This window comes from Apium graveolens, unplaced genomic scaffold (assembly GCF_009905375.1).
Source record: "Apium graveolens cultivar Ventura unplaced genomic scaffold, ASM990537v1 ctg3081, whole genome shotgun sequence".
Taxonomy (NCBI): Eukaryota; Viridiplantae; Streptophyta; class Magnoliopsida; order Apiales; family Apiaceae; genus Apium; species Apium graveolens.
Window position 1 is genome coordinate 1 of NW_027417932.1, and position 12,259 is coordinate 12,259.

The 12,259-nt window shown below is 38.1% G+C and overlaps 1 non-coding gene across 1 annotated transcript; it reads left to right on the top strand.

Annotated features, from left to right (window-relative positions):
- The first annotated feature begins 4,709 nt into the window (after positions 1–4,709).
- LOC141700913 (small nucleolar RNA R71) lies at positions 4,710–4,816 on the top strand. The gene has a single exon (XR_012566589.1). It is a non-coding gene; the product is annotated as a small nucleolar RNA R71 (small nucleolar RNA).
- The last annotated feature ends 7,443 nt before the right edge of the window (positions 4,817–12,259 follow it).

Genomic DNA, 12,259 nt, shown 5'->3' on the forward strand with positions numbered 1-12,259 from the left:
GGCACTAACCACTTCTCGGTTTGCCATGTCCCCATAGTAGTGCTTCAACCGCTGACCGTTAACCTTGAATGCTTGGTCCGGATCATTCTCAAAAATTTCCACCGCTCCATGTGGAAACACAGTTTTAACAATAAAAGGTCCAGACCACCTTGATTTCAACTTCCCAGGAAAAAGTCGGAGCCGAGAGTTGAATAAGAGAACTTGTTGCCCTGTCACAAATAACTTTGGATGTAGCTTCCTATCGTGCCACCTCTTCACCTTTTCCTTATACATTTTGTTATTTTCGTACGCTTGAAGTCGAAATTCATCAAGTTCATTAAGCTGAAGCATTCTTTTCTTACCAGCTGCATCTAAATCCAGGTTCAACTTCTTCAATGCCCAGTAGGCCTTATGCTCAAGCTCCGCAGGTAGATGACATCCCTTACCGTACACCAACTGAAACGGCGACATCCCAAGTGGAGTTTTGTATGCTGTTCTGTAAGCCCAAACAGCTTCATCGAGCTTTAAAGACCAATCCTTCCTTGACGGACAAACAACCTTCTCTAGAATGCGCTTTATCTCTCTATTAGACACTTTCGCTTGACCATTTATTTGCGGATGATAGGCAGTAGCTACTCGATGATTCACATTATAACGCTGCATCATAGAAGTGAACTTATGGTTGCAAAAATGCGATCCTTCATCATTTATGATTACCCGAGGTGTGCCAAACCTTGTGAAAATTTGCTTATGAAGAAAATTTAGCACTGCCTTTACATCATTTGTCGGTAAAGCTTTAACTTCGACCCATTTTGAGACATAATCGACTACCAGCAAGATGTACTGATTATTGCAAGATGAGATAAAAGGCCCCATGAAATCGATTCCCCACACATCAAAGACCTCGACTTCAAGCATCACATTTAATGGCATCTCATCCTTCCTTGACAAATTTCCCACTCTTTGGCAACGATCACACCTTAAAACAAACTGATGAGCATCCTTGAACAAAGTAGGCCAGAAAAAACCTGCTTGCAGAATACGAGCTGCCGTCTTCTCACCACCATAGTGTCCACCATAAAATGTGGAATGGCAGTCTCGTAATATCCCCTCCGTCTCACAGAACGGGATACATCTCCTGATGATCTGGTCAGCTCCCTGTCTAAACAAATATGGTTCATCCCACATATACCACTTCACCTCATGCAGAAACTTCTTCTTTTGAGCGGATGTCAAATTAGGAGGCATTATATTGCTGACGAGATAGTTTACAATATCTGCAAACCATGGTTCTTCCTCCTGAATTACAAACAACTGCTCATCCGGAAAAGATTCATTGATTAACGTCCTATCTTGTGAAGTAGAATCGGGATTCTCCAACCTAGAGAGATGGTCAGCTACTTGATTCTCAGTACCTTTTCTATCTTTGATCTCTAACTCAAATTCCTGAAGTAAAAGCACCCAACGAATGAGTCTCGGCTTTGAATCCTTCTTGGAAACCAGATAGCGAATAGCTGTATGATCAGTGAATACTGTTACTTTTGTACCAAGCAGATAAGATCGAAATTTCTCAAAACCAAAGACTATAGCCAAAAGCTCCTTCTCAGTAGTGGTGTAGTTCAATTGGGCACCATTTAAAGTCTTACTCGCATAGTAGACCACATGGAAGAGATTTTTCTTGCGCTGTCCCAGAACTGCACCTACCGCATAATCACTTGCATCACACATCATCTCAAACGGTTCTGTCCAATCTGGTGCTGTAATAACTGGTGCAGTGATCAAACTCTTCTTGAGAGTCTCGAATGCTGCCAAACATTCATCATCAAATTTGAAAGGCACATCTTTCTCAAGCAAATTGCACAACGGCTTAGATATCTTTGAAAAGTCCTTGATGAATCGCCGATAAAAACCCGCATGACCAAGAAAACTACGGATTCCTTTCACAAAATTAGGTGGGGGAAGATTTTCAATGACTCCCACCTTGGCCTTGTCCACCTCCAGACCCTTGCTAGAGACCTTATGCCCCAGGATAATACCTTCACGCACCATAAAATGACATTTCTCCCAATTGAGCACCAAATTAGTTTCCACGCATCTTTTGAGTACGGCGCACAGATTATTCAAAAATTCATCATATGAGTGTCCAAAGACGGAGAAGTCATCCATGAACACTTCGACGTTATTTCCAATCATGTCAGAGAATATAGCCATCATACATCTCTGAAAGGTGGCCGGGGCACCACATAACCCAAACGAAACTCTGCGAAAAGCGAACATGCCAAATGGATAAGTGAAGGTAGTCTTTTCCTGATCCTATGGTGCAATACAAATCTGATTATACCCGGAATAACCATCCAGAAGACAAAAATACTCATGACCCGCCAATCTGTCAAGCATCTGATCAATAAATGGAAGAGGGAAGTGATCCTTCCTTGTGGCTTTGTTCAATTTTCTATAATCCATGCATACTCTCCATCCTGTAACTGTTCGAGTAGGGATGAGCTCATTCTTTTCATTTGCGACCATAGTGATACCTCCCTTCTTAGGTACACATTGTACGGGGCTCACCCACGAGCTATCAGAAATAGGATAAATGATGCCTGCATCTAGCCATTTCAGAATTTCTTTCTTCACCACCTCCTTCATGATGGGATTCAGTCTTCGCTGCTGTTCCACAGTTGGCTTACTACCTTCCTCTAGCAGAATTTTATGCATACAATATGAATGACTTATCCCCTTGATGTCTGCTATGGTCCAGCCTATAGCCGATTTGAATTCTCTCAAAATCCTTAAGAGCTTGTCTTCCTCACTACCTGAAAGGTCAGATGAAATAATAACAGGTAACGTAGATGAATCACCTAAAAAAGCATACCTCAAGTGCTCAGGTAATGGCTTGAGCTCCAAGGTAGGTGCTTCCTCTATTGATGGTTTGAGCTTCCCTTCAGCGTTCTTAAGGTCAGAAGTACCAAGAGATTCAAATGGTATATCCAGCTTTCGCTTCCAGGGAGAAGCATTCAGATATTGTAATTGCTCGTTGCTATCTTCATCATCGCTGTCAAAATCCCCCACTAAGGCCTTTTCCAATGCATTAGACATTAGCATGTGATCGAGTTCCGAAGTAACCGCAGAATCAATCACATCCACTTTTAAGCACTCCTCATCTTCTGTAGGGAATTTCATTACCTTGAATACGTTGAAGGTCACATCCTGATCTTGGACCCGCATAGTAAGTTCACCTTTTTGCACATCTATCAAGGTACGGCCAGTAGCCAAGAAAGGCCTTCCCAAGATTATGGGAATCTTCTTATCTTCCTCAAAATCCAGAATAACAAAATCTGCTGGAAAGAAGAGCTTATCCACCTTGACGAGCACATATGCCCCTTGGGTAAGTAATGGAACGGTCAGCCAATTGTAGCGACATGTATGTGGGTTTTGGATCAGGCAGATCCAACTTTTTAAAGATCGACAACGACATCAGATTAATGCTTGCTCCCAAATCACAAAGGCACTTGTCAAAAGTCAGATTGCCAATGGTGCAAGGAATGGTGAAGCTTCCTGGATCTTTCAGTTTTGGTGGTAACTTTTGCTGCAGAACAGCGCTGCATTCTTCCGTGAGAGCAACGGTTTCAAGGTCATCCAGTTTCACCTTCCTTGAAAGAATAGTCTTCATAAACTTCGCATAACTAGGCATTTGTTCAAGAGCCTCAGCGAAAGGTATATTGATGTGAAGTTTCTTGAACACCTCCAGAAACTTCCCGAACTGTCTATCCAGCTTTTGTTGCTGCAATCTCTTAGGAAAAGGTGGTGGAGGATAGAGCTGTTTCTCCCCTGTATTAGCCTCAGGCAGAGTGTGTTCAACAGTAGTCTTCCTTGGTTCCGCCGCTTTCTCCTTTTGCGTAAATTCTTCACCTCTAATTTCAGCTTCTACTTCTTTTGCCTTTTCAGCATCAGCTACTTTTCCAGACCTTAAGGTAATAGCCTTGACTTGCTCTTTAGCTTCCTTCCTGCCTGGTACTTCCGTGTCACTGGGAAGAGTGCCAGGTTGACGATTGAGCACTGCATTGGCTAATTGACCGATTTGATTTTCCAAGGTCTTGATAGAAACCGCCTGACTCTTGCACAACAGCTTAAGTTCCTCAAAATCAGCACTAGTAGGTGCAGCTGCACTTCCCTGTTGAGGATATGATTGCCTTGTAGCATACTGCTGTGGTTGCTGGAATCCAGGTGGGTTAAACTGTTTACTCACTCCTTGCTGATATGGTGGCTGAATAGCATTCTGATTATTCCCCCAGCTGAAATTTGGATGATTTCTGTTATTAGGATGATAGGTCGCTGGCACAGGCTGCTGTTGTCGTTGATAATTATTCACATACTGAACAGATTCGTTGACAAGAGAACACTGATCCATAGCATGAGAACCTGCACAAATCTCACAAACCATAGCTATTTGATTAACTCCATGCGTAGCCAGAGAATCAACCTTCATTGATAGCGCTTGGAGCTGGGCTGCAATAGCGGTGGCTGCATCAACTTCCAGAATACCTGCTACCTTGCCTGACGTCATCCTTTGAGTTGGGTTTTGATGCTCATTTGCAGCCATCGTCTCTATAAGATTATACGCCTCAGTATAGCTTTTAGCCCATAAGGCGCCTCCAGCTGCTGCATCGAGCATGGGCCGAGATTGGGCCCCCAAACCATTATAGAAACCAGTGATCACCATCCAATCCGGCATTCCATGATGTGGACATTTTCTCAACATTTCCTTGTAGCGTTCCCAAGCCTCGCACATAGATTCTGTAGGTTGCTGCACAAACTGAGTAAGAGCACTCCTCATAGCAGCAGTCTTTGCCATCGGATAAAACTTCACCAAAAACTTTTGTGTAAAATCTTGCCACGTAGTGATGGACCCAGCTGGTTCAGAATGTAACCAGTCTTTAGCCTTGTCCCTCAGTGAGAATGGGAAAAGCCTCAACTTGATAGCCTCATCAGTCACGCCATTATACTTAAAAGTGCTGCAGATCTCGACAAAATTCCTTATGTGCATGTTGGGGTCTTCAGTTGCCGCTCCTCCAAAAGAAACAGAATTCTGCACCATCTGAATAGTACCCGGCTTGATTTCAAAGGTGTCAGCTTGAATAGCCGGATGAAGGATGCTTGACTGAATGTCATCAATTTTAGGCCGAGAAAAATCCATAAGAGCTGGATCAGCTTGAACAATACGATCTCCCATATTTACTGGTTCTTTCTGCTCAGTTCCTGAATCCGAATCCTCAAAATCTAACTTCTCCGGAATATCAAGAACTTCGTCTGTCTCCTCAGCTGTATCTAAAGTCCTCTTGCGAGCACGAGAACGAGTTTGCATAAACGCTTGCTAAAGTACCTGAGACACAACCAGAAAAAAAAAATTAAGTAACTACTACGTCCTAATCACTGAGTCCTAATGACCAATGATGGTAAGTACATAAATTAAACAAATACGCCGAGTCCCCGGCAGCGGCGCCAAAAACTTGTTAGGGCGAAAACACGCGCTAATATTCACACAAATATACGCGTTCGCAAGTAATATAGAATACTTTCTAGTTCGTTCTCTCAGAGACTCAGACTAAATTATTGTCTAATTAACTCACTCACCAATGTATGATTACTTCTCAATGTTAAGATACTAACACTTAAAATTGTTGATTAAATATTAACTATAATTAACTACTTAATTAATCACTTAACTAACACTTCACTTTATCAATAATAAAACACTCATGAGATCACAACTTCATTATTACTTCCTTCTATAGCCATTGTTATGACCTTTAGCATGTGACAGTGATGATATTAATCGAATAACACGAAACTGATAAAAGCCAACTTTCATTGTACTAATACCATTCTACCAAGCATCCACAATTAAGATAGAAGTTGAATAGTCATCAATTATGTCGAGTTCCCATATGTCTACAGAAATTGACAACACAACGATTTAAGCACAAGTTATTCCTTTTGATTATATAGGGCAAATAAAACTGTTAGAGTTACCCACTAATCATGCACAACGTACATGAACCCATGCTAGCATGGCAAGTTCTAAATCTCAGGATCCACCGTCGCTTCACAAGAGATTAACACCCTATCTTATATGTTCGTGACGCACATAAGACGAATACGCACAACCAATACTAGATATCATGCAATCATCACACACTAAAGTATTAAACAATTAACTAAAGAATTCCATAATAAATCCGTTACAACCCCAAGATCACGATTAGCCCATAATAGCACTTATCGTCATCATGGGTTCATATGAAATCATGATAAACAAACACAAGAAAATAATAACTAAACTAATTATATTAAAACAGAGTACGTCATAAGAGTAAATAAGTTCAAAGCAAGAAAACTAGCATCCAACGTTACAACGAAACAAGAATCACAAGAATATATGCTTCCTCTTCGTTACGGTGTGCTAAATCGGTCTTCTTCCTTATCTCCTTCGCTCCTTGCGTAAAAACACAATCTTCTTCAATCCACACTTGTGAAAACATCTCAAATCTACTTATATAATAGTCCCATAAAACTCAGATTACATAGAAGTGGAAACCAAACAGAAGTAGAAGTCCTAAAATAATTTGTCTTTTTTCCCGACCCTGCGCGGCCGCTCAGCATAGCTGAGCGGGCGCTCAGCTTGCTGCGCGGCCGCTCAGCAATGCTGAGCGGGCGCTCAGACCCCTACTGGAAAAATTCTGATTTCGCTCCGTTTCTTCGCCGTAATCTGCCCGTTTCTTTCCTCTCGCAATGGTGAACACATGCCAAGGCTTATTCTTGATGATTCCTCCCCCGAAATGCAACTAAAACCCTGAAATGCATAAACACTAGAAAAACGCATCAAATACACAAAATACTTGATTTCAAGACACCAATTTAAGCCATTTTAAGACGCTCTAAGTGGTATAAAATGCCACTTATCACTATCACAATTTAAGGAGAAGGCTGGCCCTTTGGTGACCTTTGGAGACAACAACAAAGGATTCACAATGGGATATGGTAAGATTATTTATGGAATATTGTCATTGATGATGTAGCATTGGTAGCTGGTCTTGAAGTAAATCTTCTCAGTGTCACCCAGTTTGCAGACAAAGGTTTTAAAGTTCTATTTGACAAAGAAGAATGTATCTTCATCAGCAAGAAAACCAATGAAGTTGCTCTGAAAGGAGCAAGGAAAGGAAGCTTGTTTGTTGCAGACTTGAACATAACAAATGAGGATGGAATATGTTGCTTCTACACTAAGGCATCCCTAGAGCAAAGCAAGTTATGGCATAAGAAACTCTCATGTAACAGCCCAAATCCGGGGTCAAGATTTGGTGTCACGAAACAATCTTTACATAAAATAAGAGAATATTCAATTAACCCCTCGAATCCGGATCGTTTACAGGTTATGGTATGAAACAAGAATCTAACCTTTTACTCACAATAACTAGAATACAAGTGTAAATACCTTTGTGCTAATGTTCTTGTCATATTCTTCTAACATCGTCGATCTCTCACAGCGGAGATTTCCCTATCTTCTGCTGTCTATCAAAAGCTATTCACCTTTATCATTATCCGCTTCTGGAAGAAATAAGAATTTAAACAACAAGAGTGAGCAAAAAATTCCCAGCAAGTATATAATTTGAGTTTCAAGCATTAATACCAATGGAAAATTTTCTGGACAAAATAATTAAACAAGTCTATTTATTTGAGTGAGTTGAGCGAATAAACGTTGGTTGTCACCAGCCTTTGATTATAAATCCAAAAGTGACAAGCGATTCCCAGATTCATCTCCTGAATCAGGGTTTTGTCCGGTTTTGAAATCATAAAACCTTTTGAGAGAGAGAATGTTGTTAATGGCGATCAACAACAAATTAGACTGGACACTGGTTCACACTTATACCCTTCTGATCAGTCAAGATACAGTGTAGATCTATACCCATCCCTATAGATCCATTCAGGTACCTAAGCATTATCGCCCAAGAGTTCGGTCCACCCCGACTCATAGGATCCAGCTCATCACTGGCCCTTACAATAAACATCAAGATCGTAGAGTGTTTTGATGTCAAATCATTTTGATTTCAAAACATCCCAATTCAGGATTTGCAAATAACCCGAAAGAATGGGTATTTGCTCAAGAGAGAGAGCAATCAAATTATAGGAACAATAATGAAAAGAACATGCATAATAAGAGTAATTACAGCGAAATGTAAAACGTTTAACTATTCTGAACTTAGAATAGGAATGAAGAAATAATTGCAGTATTTTAAAAGAAAGTTCAGGAATACTTGCCTCGATAAGCTTTAACTCCTATTATCGGTCAACTTTTGGATTGCCTTGAGCGTTTGGCTTTATCATCAACCCACCATCCTATTCTGGATACAATCCTATCATTCATGTCCTTCGATTGGAATCTTGTTGAGTCTGGTAATTAATCATTAGATCATTCCTAGTCCAATGTCACGTCTCGGGTCTTCCGACTAGGACCTACAGGGTTGAAATACCCTAATTCAGATAATCAGTCTCGCTTAACATAACACCACTATCCTATTTTACCCTTGCGATTTCATAACCCAACTCATATTTATATGTATTACTGAAATACATATAGCAATTAGGGTTCACATCTTCGACACTCGGTTCGGTGTTTATGTTCGGAAAATAAGTATACTCGTCATTTTGAAAAAAATAGGGTAATCGATTATTTGTAAATTATCTTGTCTCATCTACAATTAAGTTCATATAATATAACTATATATATGATTATTCGACGTCTCCGATAATTATAGGCTACGTTCCCGTATTTTCGGAATTTATTTCCCGAAAATCAGACAGTGTTTCCTCTGTTTATCGGCCCACCCGTCGAATCAGTTCGACGTCAAACACAATCAACAATCACAATCAACCAATACATAACCAAATTCACCAATCCCAATCACCGATACGAATTCAATTATTAATTATTGTTATTCGTATTTTATTTTTCTTTTTATTTTGAAATTAATTTCACAAACTAATTTTATTTATTTATAATTTAGGACTCAGATAAAAATCATCACCGTCCACCATCGACTCGCCGAGACTCATCGTCGACGGCGATAAAATTCGTCGGTACCTGATAAATTTGGGTTTCCATACGAATCCCACTGATTAATTTCAATAATTTCCCACACGAATAAATTTATTTCATGAAATTTTCTCAAATAATTTATTCGAATATTAACCAATTAATTCCCTGCAGAAAATAATTAATTTTGTATCAGAATAAAAAAAATATTACACAGAATCAAACCAACACAACAACCACGACCAGAGGTACGCCCCATGTGCCTCCACCCTCGCCGGAAACGGAGGGGGCGGCGACGGAGGGAAAGAAACAGAGAATAGAAGCTAGACACACCACACACATACATATATGTATGCATATATATATATTACCGAGCAAAACAAAACGGAACCAGGCTGACTAACCACCAGGAAATAAACCGGAAAAGAAAGGCAGCGGCGACCGAAAAGTCGGGCGGTGGCGGAACAAGGGGAAAACCCCGAGAACAGAACAGGAGGAAAACGAAGGGGAAAAACGAGGAAGGGGAGAGAGAAGCAGGAGAGAAACAAGGAGAGAGAGAAGAGAGTTCAGAGAGAGTGACGATCGAGAGATGAGAGATTTCACAGAGATGAGCGAGAGAGAAAGACCCAGGAGAGAGTAATTTGGGGATAGATATCTACTATTTATTTTATTCTATGTTTACCCCTTTTCGTACCGATCGATTCATTCCGCATTTCACAACTTACCGATATAATTTACGAATAATAATAACAAAAATAATTTTTAAATTTCCAAAATAGTAATAATAATAATAATAATAATATTAAAATAATGTTTTCAAAATTTTCAAATCATTTTCGGAGCGCGTATCAGACTTGTATTTTAAAATTTCACGAACACACGCGCATGTGAATAAAAGCCAGAAAATTTCCGAAATAATTTTAAAATTCTTGGAATATTCCAAAAGAAATAAAATAAAATTTTCATAATTTTTGAAGCATTCTGGAATTAAATACGGATTTTACAATTAAATGTAATCAGAAAATTATTTGAAGATAAATAATTAATAAAATATTGATTTCTAAATTTTATAAACTCCTAAAAATAATAAATGAAATTATAAAATAACAAAAATAATTTTAGAAATAATTTTAGCATTTGTAAGAATAATTATTCAATAAATTACTTTAAAATGAATTAAATTCGTACAGCTCGGTAATTAATTATAAAATTAATCTTCGCGTCCAACAAATCACAAACAATTTATGATACAATAACACATAGCCGACAGACCCATCACATATTTTATTTATTGAATAATTTATTAATTACATTTACATACCGGATCCGAAAATAGGTTATTTAGCCGCTAAATAAATAAAAAGACGATACGATTTTAATACCAGACTTGGATAATTATCAAAACAGAGCTTCCTATAAAACACTTTATACGAAAATAAGATAATAATATCTCGCCTTTTGAGAATATGGATTTTTATCGATCTATAAAATGATTAGCGTATCGAAAATTTCATGCCGGAACTCGTACAGGTCAAACCGTACCCCGGATTGAAAAAGTCAAAACATCAAAAGTGTTCATAATTATCAGGTTGGGTTATGAAGGAGTTTTTGGACGAGTTTCGGGTTGTAAAAATGCAAAAACGGTTGAAGTAGGACGATTTTTGATTCTAAAAAGAAATTTTATAATTACGTAAAAATAATCATTAATAATTCTATAAATTCTTTTAAAATCATATAATAATCCAAAAATCACCAGAGAAATACCAAAACTATCTATATCTTATTATGGATAATTAAAAATTAAAATATCCTAATTTTATTAGAAATAAACACTCAAATATTAATATCAAACATCAAATAATTCACCAAAATTCACATAAAAATCACATAATAATTATTTATTGATAAAAATAATTACATAATATTTCCCGGACGTTACATCCTTCCCCCCTTAAAAGGATTTTGTCCTCAGAATTATGCTAAGGAACTGACCATGCTATTTTTCGAGTATCTTACTTAAAATTTCTCGGAACTAATCACCTTAATCACATTTCAACGGTCCTCTACCGTTATCAAATTTATCAGTTGCTCATGCAAGCCCTAACTCAATCTTTACTTCATACATTTGGAGCTAAATTACTCTTCATAGTCATACACACATAAATGTCTTATGAACTCGTTATACCTGTGACAACAAGACCAACTCATTCGCAATCGCTTTATCTATCTCATTGTCTCAAGGGACTAACTTAATTTATACTAATCTGCTTTTCTCTCTAACTCTAATAATTTGTGTCCATGAATTTCCTATTTTCACTAACTATTCTACTTTACGTTTCAGGCCTCTTTCTATTCGATTAGCCTGACCCATGATCGTTTTCAATCGTATTCAAGAATCTTTAATCGGTCTCTTGCATTTTCTATCCATCTGCGCCCAGTATACTGAGCTTATGGCGTCTGATGCTTCGAAATGCTCTAAATCTATTCAAAAACTAAAATTTAAAGGAAAATCTCGGCAATTGTGTTTAACTCACCACTTTGTAGTATACTTCAATTTCTTTTCAATCACTATCAGGTATATTCATCGAGTGAAATCCTTTTTTATCTGAAAGGAAATATATTAATTTGGAACGGAATGAAACATAGCTTTATTCAAAACCCAGTCTCTTGGTACTAATACTCATTTTGTTATATCAAATTAGATATCAATACGAACTTTGATGCTTACAATGTCCCATACTGAAGTCAACATCAATCATCTGTATTAATACCACCTTTGATATCTAACAACAAAGTAAGTATCAGCATAATCCAGAAGTCGGATCAAAACCTGTTCTTCAATTTCCAAATTTTCAAATTCCTTTACTCATTTCCTTGTAATCCTAATGATATTCACTCTTTCTTTTCTACTCAAAACATCTGTCCTTAAATGGACCCTTCCTTTCTGGTAGCTAACCACACATCTGGAGCTCATAATTAATTATAACCAGAATTCATACCTTTGAAGCTGAGAATGCAATTGCTACTTTTCAACCCTTCACATGCATATCTTCAGGCATTCCACTTGGTCTTCCTTAGTCCTTGAATGGGAGAGGATGTTATCAATAAATACAATTATACTATCCAAATAATCCTGGTACATTATATTCATTTAATCTTCAGACTTACAATTTCTGATAATCGATACGTAAC